General features: G+C 39.5%; 1 long non-coding RNA gene across 1 annotated transcript in view; it reads right to left on the reverse strand.

The window, feature by feature from the left end:
- Window positions 1-15,283, reverse strand: part of LOC141810970 (uncharacterized) — a 147,661-nt gene extending 132,378 nt beyond the window's left edge. Inside the window, exons 1-2 of the long non-coding RNA XR_012600133.1 lie at window positions 15,025-15,283; window positions 14,183-14,269 (exon numbers count right to left, since the gene is read on the reverse strand). This is a non-coding gene — a long non-coding RNA (uncharacterized LOC141810970). The remainder of the gene's footprint in view (window positions 1-14,182; window positions 14,270-15,024) is intronic.
- Window positions 15,284-15,561: the final 278 nt, after the last annotated feature.

Below are 15,561 nucleotides of genomic sequence, written 5' to 3' on the forward strand. Positions count from 1 at the left end.
ACTGTAATTAATGTCTCATAAGGAAAGCAGCAATTAAAACAGATAAAATGCTTCATGTACTGCAGCACCTTTAATTAAGGAGAGGAAGTGTGAAGTCAGCGACAGAGGAGGGAAGAGATGTTCAGCGGAGAAGAGTCAGCACAGTCATCTGTGCCACACACAGGCCACAGAGCTGGAAGGGTGTCAGCAGCACACAGGTTTTTTTTTTTTCTTCCATTTTGTGCTGCCAAAGATTTTTCTGAAGAAGAAGAAGAAACACAAACAGAAATTTGGCAGTGATCTTCTCACTTCTGCCTCCCTGCACAAAACGATGCAGAGAGAGACAAAGGCAGGGACAGAATACAAGAGCAACATTATCGCCTAATTTGATCTGACTCTGCCAGATAGTAAACTAAAAACTTCAGCAGAGCATCGTCAACACAGAGTATTTTACTTCAAAAGACATCTGGATGTTTTGGTGCAAGACTTCCTCTTTTCTTCCTGTTATGTGCAAATTAATGTGTAAATGGCGCCAGAACCAAGCAGTGACCTCCAACTCTGAGAAATGAAGACTATGCATAGTGTACCAGAAACCACACACATACTAATTTAAAAAAAGAAAATCTAGAAATTGACTTCAGTCTGTAGACTTAAATCTCAAGGCACACCTTCATTCATTTCCAATTTGGCTCCTGAAAACAAGAGGCTTTAAAGCCCTGCATCAGACAAAAAAAGATGGCCGCCGTCAGAGATACTATACCCATTTGTTACACAGTCTATAACCGAAAAACAGCCGAGTGAGGCCAGTGGTAACTATATTTTCAGCAACAACCTTTCAGATCTTGTGCTGCCACAAGGTGGCGCTGGACTGGACAATTCAAATTTTTCTTTTTGCTTCTTATTTGTTTTCATTAAAGGCAACTCTCCATGTGTAATCAAAAATAAAAAATGCAAAGAAATCACATCTGAGCACCAGAGGATGAGGGGTTAGTTCCTCCTCTGCTTTTTTATTTTGACTCATTATGCCAAGCACTGAAAACACTGAACTGCATTGTTTTTACATAGAATGTAGGATTACTGCATAGAACTGTCACTTTTTGCTCAGGGTTCAAATATTTGATCGAGCATGAGGTGAACATGATGTTTGAACTCTGTTAACCTTCTCGAAACGCTGGCAGCAGTCTCTACAGATGTGCCAGACAATTGACGTAGTTTGCCTTGTTATCCAATGGATGGCGCTTTCAGAATTCATTATCACGTTGACGCATGCCCTGCTGATCTATCACTAAACAAAGTTGTTTGAGAGTACACAAGTGAGAGAAAAGGGAGCTGCTGCCCTGGGTGCGATGGGAGCCTGTTTGGGGACTTGTATCGATGGAATGACTTTGGTAAAGGCAGCCATTACGGCATCCTGGAGATGCAAGCCTATGTGAAGGAAACTCCTCTGTCCGCAGACAGCAACCCACTGCTTTGGTGAAGGGACAAAGGTTGCAACAGGTACCTGCAACTCTCAAAGCTGGCCCAAAAATACCTGTGTGTGCCAGAAACGTCTGTGCGCTCTGAGCATGTTCTCGTCAGCAGGTAATATTGTAAAAAAAAAAAAAAAAATCCTCGATCCAGATCAGGTAAATGGACTTGTGTTTTAGGCAAATAATCTCAGAAATCAATACTGACCGTTTTACCTCGTTATTTTTCATTTTAGACAGGTTGTTTAGTTAATCAAAAAACAAAAATGGCAAGGTTGGACGGACAGGTGGGCGGGTTTTTTGAAGGGGGTGGAAGAGTTCGAATTTATTCAAACGAGTTACGGAAATGTATAAATTGATTTTTTTTTAAAAAAGTGAAAGCCCTAATACTGCAACAGCAACTCTGACATCTTTTTGACCTTAAATCAAAGCAGTCATTAAAATCTCATCATAAAATATTGATCGTGTCATATTACACCCAGTTGAAAATTGGATGAAAAGGAGGTTTAGAAATCATGATTTCATCCTGTTTCAACTAAATCTTGATTGTGAAATTCCACTCAAATGCACTGAGCTACTTTGACTTCTTTAATCACCTCTCCAATTTATTGATATTTCTGCTTAATACAAATAAGAACTCAGTTAAATCCTTAAATATCCTGAAAAAAGTTCATATGTATAGAGTTGACTCTGAGTCCAGACAGAGCTGAAGTCTCTTACATCAGTGTGGCATCATCCAAATTTAAAAATGCCCACTAAGAAAAGACTTTTGATTTAAAAAACACAAAGCAGCTCAGCAGAAGACAATTGTGAGTTATAGAGGCCTTTCAATAGATTTTCAATGTTAGGCCTTCATTGAATTTCCTTGAAACTGATCTGAAAAGTTTATAACAAACTCCTTCAGCAGCTCTGATCCCCGAGGCTTTGTTCTGCTCGCTGCATAACAAGCAGCTCCTCTCCTCGTCACGTCTCACACTGCACCAGGATTATTCTGTTTAAATATAAATGTGTTTGTTCTTTTTTAGAAGTAAGATGTTGGTTTGAACAGTCTCTGGAGCCTACAGATTAAAACACATGCAGAGGCAGAGCCAAACAGCAGCTCGGCAACCAAAAGTCTGCGTAATGAAAACCCTCCTGTGACAGACGAGCACGCTGAGAGATTCACAGCGCGCTCTGGGGAACCCTCTTGCAATCAGGCGTTTCGTGAGGTTTCTTTAGAAGCTAGAAGCAAGACTTAAAAGGTGAAATGACCAATGTGAAAATGATCTCTCCTCAGGAACAGAGGGATCCAGGAGGGAACAGAGAGGCGCGAATGTCAGACACAAGGATATTAGCTGTCAGTCAGCCTCCTCTGTGCTCCGCAGAGGGGCAGATGTAATGAAACAGGGGGTAGAACGGATGAACAAAGGAGGGATAAAACCTGTTTGTCTGACAAGATTTGCAGCAAGGAATAGCTGACATGTCTGCTCCCTAAACACTGTTACAAGATGAGGGGAAATGAGAAGACAGAATGTTCCAGAAAGCAGAAAGTTTTCATCTCTGTTAGATCATGATAAATGAGGATTTTAGAATGACAGCGCCCTCACAACAGAGCTTCAGTTAATCATCACGGGTTTAAACCTCTGTAAGTATCCTCAACACTGATCTTTACTTTACATGCACTCAAACGACAGAACGTTATTTGTTTACTGGCCTAATTGGTGCAAATTGGTCCTTTTTATTCCTGCTCATAAAAGAGTTCAAAAAGCCACACACCCATACCTTCAATGTGTCCTATATTTTCCAGATAAATAAGTATTGCTAATAGGGCTAGGACGGCATGCTATTCTCACAATTCGATTCTATTACGTTTTTGGACGATTCAATTTAAATTGCTATTCTTCGATATTTATGGTTTTTTGCGATTTTTTGTTTTCTTTTTTATGGGGAAAAGTTAAATGATGATGATAATGTCTATATCAGGAGCCATATTTTCCCTTAAAATGAACATCACATGAGTCAGAGAGAAACATTTCGCCCTCTGCTGGAGAATTGTGGTAACTTTTTCCAATCCAGTTGATAAACAAAGACTGAAATGGAGAATTTGAAGTAGGAGAAAAAAAAAGAATTTTGACGAAAAATCCTGAATTAAATATTAACAAACAAAAAATCCCTGTCATATTGATTTCCAATTTTTTCTCCCGCCCCTACTTGCTGATTTTAGGCCATTCACTAATAAAGATTTGTAATTCAACAAGAATTTGTGTCTATCTTCATGTTTGGTCCAAACCCATTACAAGACACTCCAAAAATAGCTTGGCATGTCTTATCATTGGTTGTTTATCTTGATTGGAACAGTTTCATTTACACTTAAAACATCTAGCCAGAAGGGGGCAGTGCGTTGGACGATATACCAATGCTCGTTTATATAGCTACAGAGCAACCAAACCATCAAAACCCATACAGGGAGAAAGAGCTTTTGTTTTTATCATTTTCACATGATGTAACACACTCGTTGGACGGACCCCCCAGAGGGAACGAAAGGCTTTCTCCTGCTACACACCAAAGTGGAAATGACCGGACTCTACTGCTAACTATAAGTTAAATTTTAAAAAAATCTCTAGGAGTTGTTTTTTGGTTGGTTAAGCAACCTGACAGAGAGACGAACCTGAGTTGTGCTTATAAAGAATCTCAACAAAGAAAATCCAGAAAGGAGGATACTGTTGATCAATGCTAGTAGATACTGTGTTGACCTTGCTAAAACAATGATTTACACATCATTAATCAAACATTTCATAAATGTTTAGCTAAATTCATCACTAACTATGGTTTGTAACTGGAGTCAGGTTAGCTGCTGGCGTGCGATGTAAACAACTGCAGCTGTAACTTGTTGATACTGAAAGCAAACCAGCTAACATTAGCTTAGTGTTAACGCTGCTCTCTTCTCAACCAGACACTTTCATCCTGATACTCTGGTAATAAAGTGATCTTTGGTATCTTTGGTATTTAGTTTCAAGATTCTACAGTGAACTTTTGGGAAGGGGGGGAAGGGTTTCTGTCAATCTGTGTGAATCAAGGCGTGAGAGTTCCTAGAAGTTTAAGTTTCTCTTCCTTTTCTTTTGTTGTCAAGTGATTTGAATACGCCTAATTCTTAAGAGATGGACAACTGACTCCCACACTGGTCACATGAATAAAAAACTATCAATTCTGACTCAGAAAAAAAAAATCCAAAGAGGCACAAACTCAATGTTACATGAAGAGTTGCTATAGGTGGAGCCACAGATACGTCTATTGAACCATGACTGACAGCAGCCACAATCTTTAAAGACTTCTTATTGGCAGGATGAGGTGTTTGTTTGCTCAGGTAGTTTTTAAACGAGGTAGATTTTGAAAATGCCCAGTGATACCCAGGTCATCCACTTTGAAATGCTGTAATATCTGAAAATACCTGATGAGCTGCACCCTCACTTTGCACAGCAGAGGAGATCTCTAAATGATGAAATAAGACCCTGAGCCAGCCAACCTGACGGATGAATCATTTGAAACATTGCAGGAGGGCAGCGACTCTGCAGCTCCATAGGGAGACATATGCCTCCATTTTTCTCCAAATCTGCTCATAATAATAAAACCTGCTGTCACCACTGACTCTCTTTCCCTGACCACCCACCACACACATATACACAAACAACGCACAAGTACTCTGTATTCAGAGTGTATGAGGGGCAAAATATAAACAGCCTGTAATCATCTGAATGTGTTCTCAGCCACACTCAGACTCTCCACAGTCACTGATTATCCTCTCTGAATGCTGCAAACATAATCAATATATTTACCCCGACACGCTTCAATTAATCTCTTGTCTTTTTCGCTGTTATGATGCAGGAAAATAATGGATATCCTGAGGAGACTAACTAAATGCTCAGTGCTGAAGAGTAGATAGATTCATAGAACCACAGTGAGTCTTCTTTCTGGCTCAATAAATTCACTCAACTGTTTCTCTCATTCAAAAAAAGAAAAAAAGGTGTTTTGCTGATGTGGTGAGGTCTTGTAGGCTGATGTGCTCCAAATCAAGCGACGCCAAGTACACTTGGCTTCCTGCACAGCAATCATGTAGAGTGAAGTCATTTGGCACGAGGAGAGAGGCAGCCTTTTCCTGCACATTCAGACAAATGGGGCTGGATGTTACCAGATGAGTAATGGAGCTCGTGCCAGAAGTGGAGGTATTTCCCCAGCAGCTTATTGAACTCAAGTTGGGAAACAAAAGTCATTAGCAAACAAAGTAAGTGTTTAGGTCATCGACATGGCCTCAGTGACATCACCATTGGAGCTGGAGGTCTGACAAAGCTTGACTACTGACTTTTGGTTGATCCGCATCAGAACACTTAAAACAGAAGTCTCCTCTTTGAAACTGTTTTTAATAACAATGTTATCTAAAGCTGCATTGATGATTGGTCAACAGTGAATTCTTGACTTTTAAAGGGGACATTTCATGCTTGTTTCTCCTTTTCACCATGCCAGACTAGGATACCTGTAAAGCATTTCTCCCCTCAGTACAAGTCATTTAGTTCCTTCATTCCCCCACAATAGCGTTCTCAATATCCACATTTTAGGCCATTTTGAAGACCTCGCAACGTCACAGCCCTTTGTGTTCTGATTGGTCAGTTCTATCAGAGGGGCAGAGGGGGTAGAGCCAGGGGGCGTTTTTTGCAGCATGGCAGTATTTACAAAATCGCCACATTGAATGGAGCAGACCGAGTGAGTTTGCTGTTTGCCAAAATTTCACCATAAGGCATTGATAGCACTAATAAAATGGTGGTGTGTAGGATACGTCCTTTTGTATTGGACCCCGAGTCAGACCCAGACGGTTCTGCAGCTCAGGAGGAAGAAAATCCACCTCGACACAGATCATCTCAGGATGCTTCAGTGTGGTGAGTCAAACCGGTACTGTAACATGTATAGTTCATACGTTTATACTCGGCTCTTGGTGGGTGTATCCCTTGGTGGCGGTTGTGACATCACAGAGGAGGGGCTGCTTTATCAGATTACTCCAATAAAAAGAAAGGATCCTCGTGTCATCATGAAGGTCGAAATATCAAAGCCAAATGTCAATGACCTATTTTCAGAGGCATCAAATCTCGTTCTAGGATATCAGAAAAAATACAATATCTCATTTTTTGAAAATTCAGTGGGTGAAAGGTCTTGTTTTCAAATTTATTATATTATATGTAAGTATTAAATCAGGGATCAGCATGATATGTCCCCTTTAAAGAATAAACAGAAAATCTGTGAAGGTTGATCACTCAAAAATTGTTTGAAGGCAAGTGTTTAGGGGATGTTTGCACGACAACAGTTTTAGGCTGAATCGCAAAAGTTTTGTTGTGTTTCGGTCTTGCATTTATATGGAAACAGCATTTTAGCCGGCCTAAAACGCAAACTTTTGAAAATGGCCTCCAGAGTGGAACTTATGTGAAACGCTGCTGACATCGTTGCAGTGTAAACAGTAAGCCGGCATTTTCCAGTGGAAACGCAAGTGCATATAGCAGTTCACAATACCCTTCTTCCGATCGTCGAGGACTTCTGTGTTGTGCTTGTGCTGCTCAATCTGCTGAATCTGCTGACTGTCCTTCAACAAAATGAGCATCTGTTGCTCCACTTCTGCTCTTTGCTTTCACCAATACACCAGATGATTGGCTCAACTCTATTTCGGTGGAGATCTACTAAAAGCCACTCCCGGACAAGACTGTCATAATGTCAACTACAGGCCTGGCATGCTTATTACAGCGTTTTCAGTCCCTCAGCATTTCCGTGTAAATGCAGATCTTTTTCCACTGCCTTTTAACCGTTGTAGCGTTTTTGGATGAAACGTCGTGTAAACGGGGCCTTAGAATACAGTGTGTCTGGTGCAGAGAACTTCAGAGCTGTTTAAAGGCTAATTATTCCCTTTGCTCCCAATCTTGAGACAAAGCTTAGTTAATCACCTTTAGTCTCACATAGATTAAAGTGTAAAATCCATCCTCCCTTTTTTTGGAGAGAAAGTCAATAAAATGATCTGGAGTCAAGCTCAACCCTCAATTTAAGCCCTGGTTCTTTAGTCTTTATTTATCTTGAGTGGCTGCTCACATCTTATTCCTCACTATTTGTTGCTTACACTTCGATTTTTTGATTATAGGATCACAATCTAGCCCCATGTCTCTCACTGTCACTGTCAGGGGAACTGAATGAAAAGCTTGTGCCCTTCTCCTGGACTCAGCTGATGTGATTCACCCTGAGTTAAAGATGATCTGTTCTCCGTCTGATGTATAATTCAGAAGAGGAGACAGGGAAAAAGGCACAGGAGCCACAGCAGGAGGTTTAAAGTCCCCAGGAAGCTGCTTTCCTTTTCTTTACCAGGTCTGGAGCTCGATCCTGAACTGACCTGAAGAAGGTGAATCCTGACTCTACACAACCTTCACGTGCTATTAAAACCCTGAGGGCAGGAAAGATGTTTGTGCATCAAAACAACCCGGTAACATCTGAAGGTAAGCTTGAGGCTCTAAAATACACTCAGCCAAACTTAAGTAGATCAAGGAACGTATTCAAATGTGGAGCAAGGGTTGAACTTGTATGTTTAAAAACATAAAAAGACCCAGACTGACAAAAACAAACACAGATGTCAAAGTTCAGCAAACAAATCAAGCTACTACTATGCAGAGAATATAAAGTGTTTGTAAAACCCTCATGTTGACAGAGTTGTGTCCCCCGCAGGGCTCTAACAGCACGTCTAGATGCACTGCGCAGAAGCTTTTAGCCTCCACAGGTGCTTTCTGTTCCCTGCTTTCTGTCTAACAGGTTCAATTATCTCCACAGCATCTCATTGTATATCTGTAGGCACTTTGACTTCGTTGCTCTCATACAAATAAGCTTGTTTGTGCAAAGACAAAGCTACCACAGTTAATAAGCTGAAAGGCCACAAACTGTGAAAGTGTTACAGCTTTTTATGTTTAATGAGCAGAACAAATGAGCTTCATTTGTTTGGATGCAGTCCTTTTTATTTAGCTCATTTGCTTTTCCTCAGGAAACGAGTGAAAAACTGGCGACTGGTGAAGTTTTTTGGGGAGTATTGATGTGGCCGTGTGTTTTGGTTGTCAGTCAGCTGCAGGGAATCATGGGTGACGGTGCAGTTTGACTTCTAGCTAGCTAAATCATTGCTCTTTTGATTTAAAGTGATACTCCGGGATGGAACAAGTTGGGTCCTATCACAAGGTTTAGGGCAGAAATTACCCCTACAGCAGTGTTTTTGTGCAGCAGAAGCCCAGAGCGCTCGCACCGAAGACCCCCTCCCTGCTCCTCTGCAGGTTTCCTCTGCACTCAGACGGGGCCATATTTTACTTGACCAAAAACACAAATAAACAGACTCCCACTGAAAAAATCTAATATCGGTCTGCATTCACGCTTTATTTAGAGAATTTTCAGCGCGTTACTTTCACACAGGACCCAACTTGTTCCATCCCGGAGTATCACTTTAAGGCCTCAATTAGGAGTGGGAATTATTTTGAGTTTCTCAGATGTAATAACAATTTTTTAAAATAGATATGGGGTTAGTAAAAATCACATATTAAAACAGTTAATATTGCATTAGAATAGAACTAGACATTTCCTCCAATGAGCAGCCAGTTTGCCTTTTTTCACACATCCTTTCCTCTGATCAAGACCAAAATCTCTCTTAGTATTGTATGCAGCGACAACATAAAGGCAGGTAAAGATGGTAGCAACTCTACTGAAGACAAGCTGCTGGGTAAGAAGCAAGCTACTGGCTTCATTTGTTAGGTTTAAAAATTATGGCGAGCAGCAGGTTAATGCGTTCTGTAGAGAATACTGAAAACAGGTTGTGACAGAAAGTCTAGGTATGACAAATGTCAGCACCACAAAGTGAAATATATAGCACCTGTCTCCCCACCAGGTATTTTCCTTTTCCTCAGGATCACACTGGAGAGTTCAAAGCTGAAGTTCTGCTGAATGACTAGAAGCTCAATAATACTGGTGGCTACAACCAACAACTTTGGGATAAAGTTTTCAGAGCACACCACTCAACAAGTCACAAAGGATGCAGTGTTTTTGTCTTTATTCAGCCAGTGATATGTGCATAGTTCATATTCCTGACCACAAAATAACTAATTAGTTATGTTTGTGAAAAGCAGGGATTTTTTTTTCTTTCTACATCACCATTCAGCAAAAACAAAGAAGAAAAACACTGGCATTGTACCAGGCTGTAAACATGTATGCTAATGCTGTTAAAACTGACATTTTAAAGAGGGGGTATGACAATTTCAATATTTTAAACATGAATGTTAAGTAACACTGGTTGATGTTAGGGATGGGACGATATGCTATTCACACAATTTAAATTGTAATTCTTCGATATTTATGATTTTTTTTGGTTTGCTAATTTAACATCAGACCATGTGAAAAAGTTAAATGATGATGTTAATTTCTACAGACTAAATCAGCCATATTTTCCCATAAAATGCATGTCATATAAGTGAGAGGGACACATTTCACACTCTGCTGGAGAAAAGTGGTAACTGTTTTCCAATCCAGTTCATAAACAAATACTTAAATGAAGAATTTGAATTTGAAAAAATAAAACAAAATCAATACTTTGACAAAGAATCACAATTTTTTTCTCCTACCCCTCGGTGATGTCCGTATTAAACGTGTGCATATACTCAAACCTATACCACACTAATGTTGTTGTAATCCCTCAGTCTGCCTGCAAGTGCTCAAATCGGTCTGCTAAAAAAACAGATCTTTACTAAGTTTTGTTGCGCTTCAGCACTGGCTTCATTTTTCAACACCAGTGGTTTCTGCTCACATTGTCTTCAAACTATTTACAGCCGTGTGCTGTAGTGCTGCAGTGTTTTCTACTTTAAAAAAGTAACAATGCAGTGTTTTTGGTTCAGTGATTGACACCAGTGTAACACTTGGCAGGATGGTTTATGTGTCTGCAGTGACTGACTGCCCTTTTGACTGCTCCTGCTAATCGCTCTAACCAGTCATGTCTAATTAGCATGCCATGTCATATTCAGTGACAGCCGTGATAATCCTCTCCCCTCAGGATTGTTTGATCAGGCCTGTCTCCTCCTGCCGACTCGTCTCCCTCTGAGTCGGGTGTTATCGATCGCTCTGATGCTCGAGGGAGGAAGGCGTTATGTAAGAGCTCAACAAAAGCCCCCCCCCCCCCCCCACCGGAGGTCATTCAGGACAGGGAAAAACTACTGTATCCAAGTGTGTGTGCAGACAGCATCTTTACAGGGCAGAGCTGTCTGGTGTGTTCAAAGTGATTAATGACTATCTTCTCCTTTGCTGCTATCTCACTTTTAATCATGGACTCCTGAACATCTGTCTCTCCTCTCTGTCCTCTTCATCGTAGAGGTGTGAACAGGCCTGAATTGAACAGACTAGGGCTGGGACGGCATGCTATTCTCACGGTTTTAATCTACTACGATTTTCGATTTAAATTGCAAATCTTCAATGTTTACAAATTTGTGATTTTTAGTTTCCTTTTTTTAACACCAGACCATGTAGAATAAAGTTAAATGGTGATGATAATATCTACAGACTACACCAGGAGCCATACTGCCCCATAAAATGCACATCAGCAGAGTCAGAGAGGAACATTTCACCCTCTGCTGGAGAAAAGTGGTAACTTTTTTCCAATCCAGTTTATAAACAAAGACTGAAATGAAGAATTTGAATTTGAAAAAAAATGTTTTTGACTATAAATCCCAATTTTCTTATTGTCAAGCAAAAAATCCCGTTATATAGTTTTTTTTTATATTTTCTCCCACCACTAGATTCAACCCACAAATGTCTATGTTTTCCGGAGGATTTAGCTAAATTCCACTCAAACAGGTAGGGCAGCAGATAAACAGGTAGTCATAGCAGCAGTTACTGAAGACAACTGAGCCTGATGAAGGCGAGTCCACTTCTTGTTTCCATCCTTAACATTACAGAAAAGATACCCAGAGCTTTGTTAACCAGACAGACCAAACAGCTATCACTACCATCAGACTATAATGGTAAAGCATAAGATTAACTTAACTTCACAAATCTACCATAGCTCAGAATAGTTCAGTAAAGATCGCCCTTTGTTGTTTTGTTTTTAGAGCATTTCAGACACAGATTTTCTCACTTTACACCCCCCCCCCCCCCCCCCCCCCCCCCAGAAAAAGTTGGTAAAAGAGCACTCCCTCATCAGAGTGAAATCTAAATAATTGCCAGGTTAAATGAACAAGAATTTCCCTAATCATTCTACAGGCTAAACAGTTGTTTTGTGGATCAGTCAATCAGGATCATTCTTTAACAAATTAAGGTTTTTGAGGGTCATAGATATCCCAAGAACAGACAATTTTATTCAATGTATAACAGAGGTTGAGCGATGCAGTACAGGACAGAGGTAAGCTGTGTTTTCTCTGGGTTTGTTACCTATCTTGGCCAGGGCACTCTTAACAAATAGACTTTTAATCTAAATAAATTATATTTAACTGGTTATAGTTTTACTGGTGGAGCACAAAAAACATTTTTGGGGTTTTTTCCTGGAGCAACACAGTTAACGCTTCATGGATATGAGTTTTACTCAATCATTGAGGATGTGGGTATGTTTGTATAAAGAAAGATAATCTGTGTTGTGATGTTATCTCCAAGACAGGAGAGTTTGACTGAAACTATCACACCCTGATTTCTCAAACTTCTGGTTTGCTGATGAACAGCCTATTTCAGTTTCCTCTTTTTGCATTTTGAAAGTCTCCCTAGAGTTTTTTTTTTAAGATTCAACAGTGCAAAATGTAATTTCTTGCAATTTTTCAGCTGGTCTTAAAATTTTGATCAGGTGTGTATATAAGAGTGAGAGTATTTCTGAATAACGTCCCTAATGGCCCCTCGTAACTTTGGACCTGGCAACAAAAATTAAGGAAAAAAGTGATGACCCTAGACCTGACTCCAAAATCAGGAAAAGTGATGATGCTCAGCTACCTGACTGATTCTTTTACAGCACAGATCTGAGAACAGTAAGCTGCTGTAACACAGAGGATCTGCAAAGAGGGTGAATCTCAGTGCAGAGGTTCACAGAGAGGACACACACACTCACACAGACGAGGTGTCAGATCATTAAACACAGGACAGTTAATTCTCTTTGGCTCTGCAGATGTGTCAGCCTGTTCCTCTCAACACAGAGGAAGAAACTCACATCATAAGATGTAGCACAAGCAGAGGCTGCTAATGTGTGTGTGACGTGAACTGATGATATCAAATATTTTGTTTTGATGTCATCAAATCAAATGTTTAAGGATTTTAAATGACATAAAAACAGAAAAGTATATACAAGAATAAACAGAGGATAAAAAAAACTCAACAGGTTTGCATCAAGCTTTTCAGATGTTGTTTCCTAAGTTGAACCAATGTGAGAATGGCTACTAAAGGAACAGTTCTGTTTTTTCTATTTGTCGAGTAATTATTAGTGGGAAATGCCACAATGCATGGTAGATATTACACTGACACAATGTTTAGGATATGTTCCCAAAATGATTAAATGCAAAGCAAACCTAAAAAAAAACCATAAACTTAGCAGGTATTAAGTCAATGGCAGAATAAGCTGTTTGGCATTAGCAGAGAAGATTTAGGTGTAACCCAGCCGCTCAGCTCTGCTGCTTATCTAAAAATGCTCCTTACATATGCATATACCATTTTCCTATGGTAGAAGATAAACTGCCAAGAAGCATAATCTACCAAACACAAATTCCCTTACTGCTGGTGCTGTATTTATTTCATTATGTTAAACTCATGTATTAAAAAAAAAAAAAAAAACATTGTCATCCGCATCCTTTCATCCACACAAAAATATTGCTACATCATTTTGTTAAGAATATATTTTTTGTAACAAACTTGATAAATTGGGTGGTTCTGAGAACTTTTTTATTATTATTTTGTTTTAGTAAATATGCATTCAATGTAGAAAATTCTCATTTTTAAAAAATGAGAAGCAATTTACAACTTCAGCTGCCTGTAGTGGTATGATAATCCACAAGAGGGTAGAATGCATTTGGTTTCTAAGGTAACTATTCATCACTTTTGTGAGATAGAGGTCTTGGAAACTCATGTATCAAATATGATACATTCAGCAATACAGGGTTAATCTCTGCTTTTATCCTCCTTATATTGTTTTGCACAAGTAAAGTTCAAAACATGATGATTTAGAAATAACATATTTATTATTCCAAAAAGCAGAAAAACAAGCCCTAAGGCTCAAATTGATGAGCTTTTTGCACTCATTTTGCCAAGTTTGATACCTGAAAAATACAATAATGTTGTTATTTCAACTTAAAACACTCAGGGCTGAGGCATTTTCAGACTGTTTTGGACAAATGTTATATCTTCATGTTTCAATAATAACATGCAAAAAAGCAGATGAATTATTCAAACTGTTTGTATGCTGGGAGAATTTATTTCTTGCTTGTTGACATTGTCTTTCTTTGCTACTTGTTTTGTTTTAACAGAACACTTGTTTTTGCATTATTAACACCCAAACTGCACAGCATATGTTTGAGAGAAATATAGGAGAGTGGGAGATTATTTTATCTGTACATGAAGATTCGCTACCTTACCTGATTGATCTCAGTGATGACTGTGCAGTCTTCTTCTGAGTTCTTAAGTATTTGTGTGTGTGTGTGTGTGTGTGTGTGTGTGTGTGCGTGTAAAAGTGTGTGAGAGTGTGTTTGAACTACCTTACATCACTGCAGCAGCTTCAGCCTCCTTTAAGAGAGTTTATAGTGTTGACAGTTTGAGCGCGCAGCTTGTCTGCAGGGAACCTCCTAAAGAAGAAAGGGGAGGAAACACACCAAACAAAGCAACTTACAAAAAAAGATAAAAAAAAGATGAAGAAACATTTACGAACAGCGAGAAACAAGAAGGTGAAATGTAAAACAGAGATCAAACGGAGGAGAAGGGAATTATCTCTGCGGGATTCTCACTTCAGGGGATTGCTGATGAGAGGATGTGATGCTGAGCTCTCAGGTGTGAGTAGGGGAAGCAAAGGAGACAAGCTGAGGACTTTAAGTGTTCTGTCAAGTTCTTAAAAAGAGATGTTTGACAGCGAGGAGAGGAGGAGGAGACACCTGGGAGGAGGATGAGGAAGATGGGGGGGTCTGAAGCTTTAAAAATGCATTGAATACGTGAATTTTTTGAAACATAATTTGGATTTCCAGGGAGTTAGACTTTTAAAGTCATCATGATGTATGAATAGAAGTAAACAAACATTATACTGTGCTGGGGTAGGCCTCATTTGGAAAAGAAATAAGCAAATCATGGCCTTTCTAATGGGGTGGGAATTGCTTAGTGACTCTTTCCAATAGCATATGAAACACGGGGCTAATGATAAGAAGCTGAAACAAAGTTTTCATTATGTAAATCTACTTTACAGAGTCTCAAAACTTTAAATTTACGGAATAAACGAAATATTTCTTTTAAAAAAATTGCATTTTAAAATCATTTTCAGGTAATGTGCACGAACTATTTCACATTTTCGACTTAAACTTTAAAACAATTGCTTGTTCTATATTTAGGCTACCTGAATATGCCTGTGGTAGCTTGGGCACCGTGCCACGTTAGGTCTTCTTATCCCAGGTGAGTGAAACGCCACGCGCAGTCTTCGGTACGTCCTCCATCTTTCCTTTCGTTTGGGCATCAAAGCTTATTCTCTTTTTTGTTATAAAAGCGACGAGTTCATCTCTAGCTTCTTTTTGACGCTGAATGACATCCCAGTGCCCCTTTGAGGTCGCCTGTCAATTGCTACCAACTTTCTCTGCGGTTACTAAGCTAGCCCTCGCGTCATTAGCGCCGCCGCGTGGAGTCATTGACTAGTGACGCAGCAATTTAAATGGGCGGGAACAGCATATCAATAACGGTCACACGGATAAAGAAGACCATTTATTGGCACATCGATATTTTGTCCCACCCCAAAACTCCAAATGTTAACTTTTCTGGGCTGGCAATGGTTGATATTTGAAATTTCTTCAAAGTAAAAAGATGACCCAGCCGTTAAAAAAATATATTTTATTTGCAGTATTTGCTTTCACCTTACAAACTCTCCACAAGGTTTTCTGTA

The sequence above is a fragment of the Halichoeres trimaculatus genome, unplaced genomic scaffold (genome assembly GCF_033239565.1).
Source record: "Halichoeres trimaculatus isolate MK-OKI-2021-1 unplaced genomic scaffold, fHalTri1.1 fHalTri1_scaffold_21, whole genome shotgun sequence".
In the NCBI taxonomy this organism is placed as follows: domain Eukaryota; kingdom Metazoa; phylum Chordata; class Actinopteri; order Labriformes; family Labridae; genus Halichoeres; species Halichoeres trimaculatus.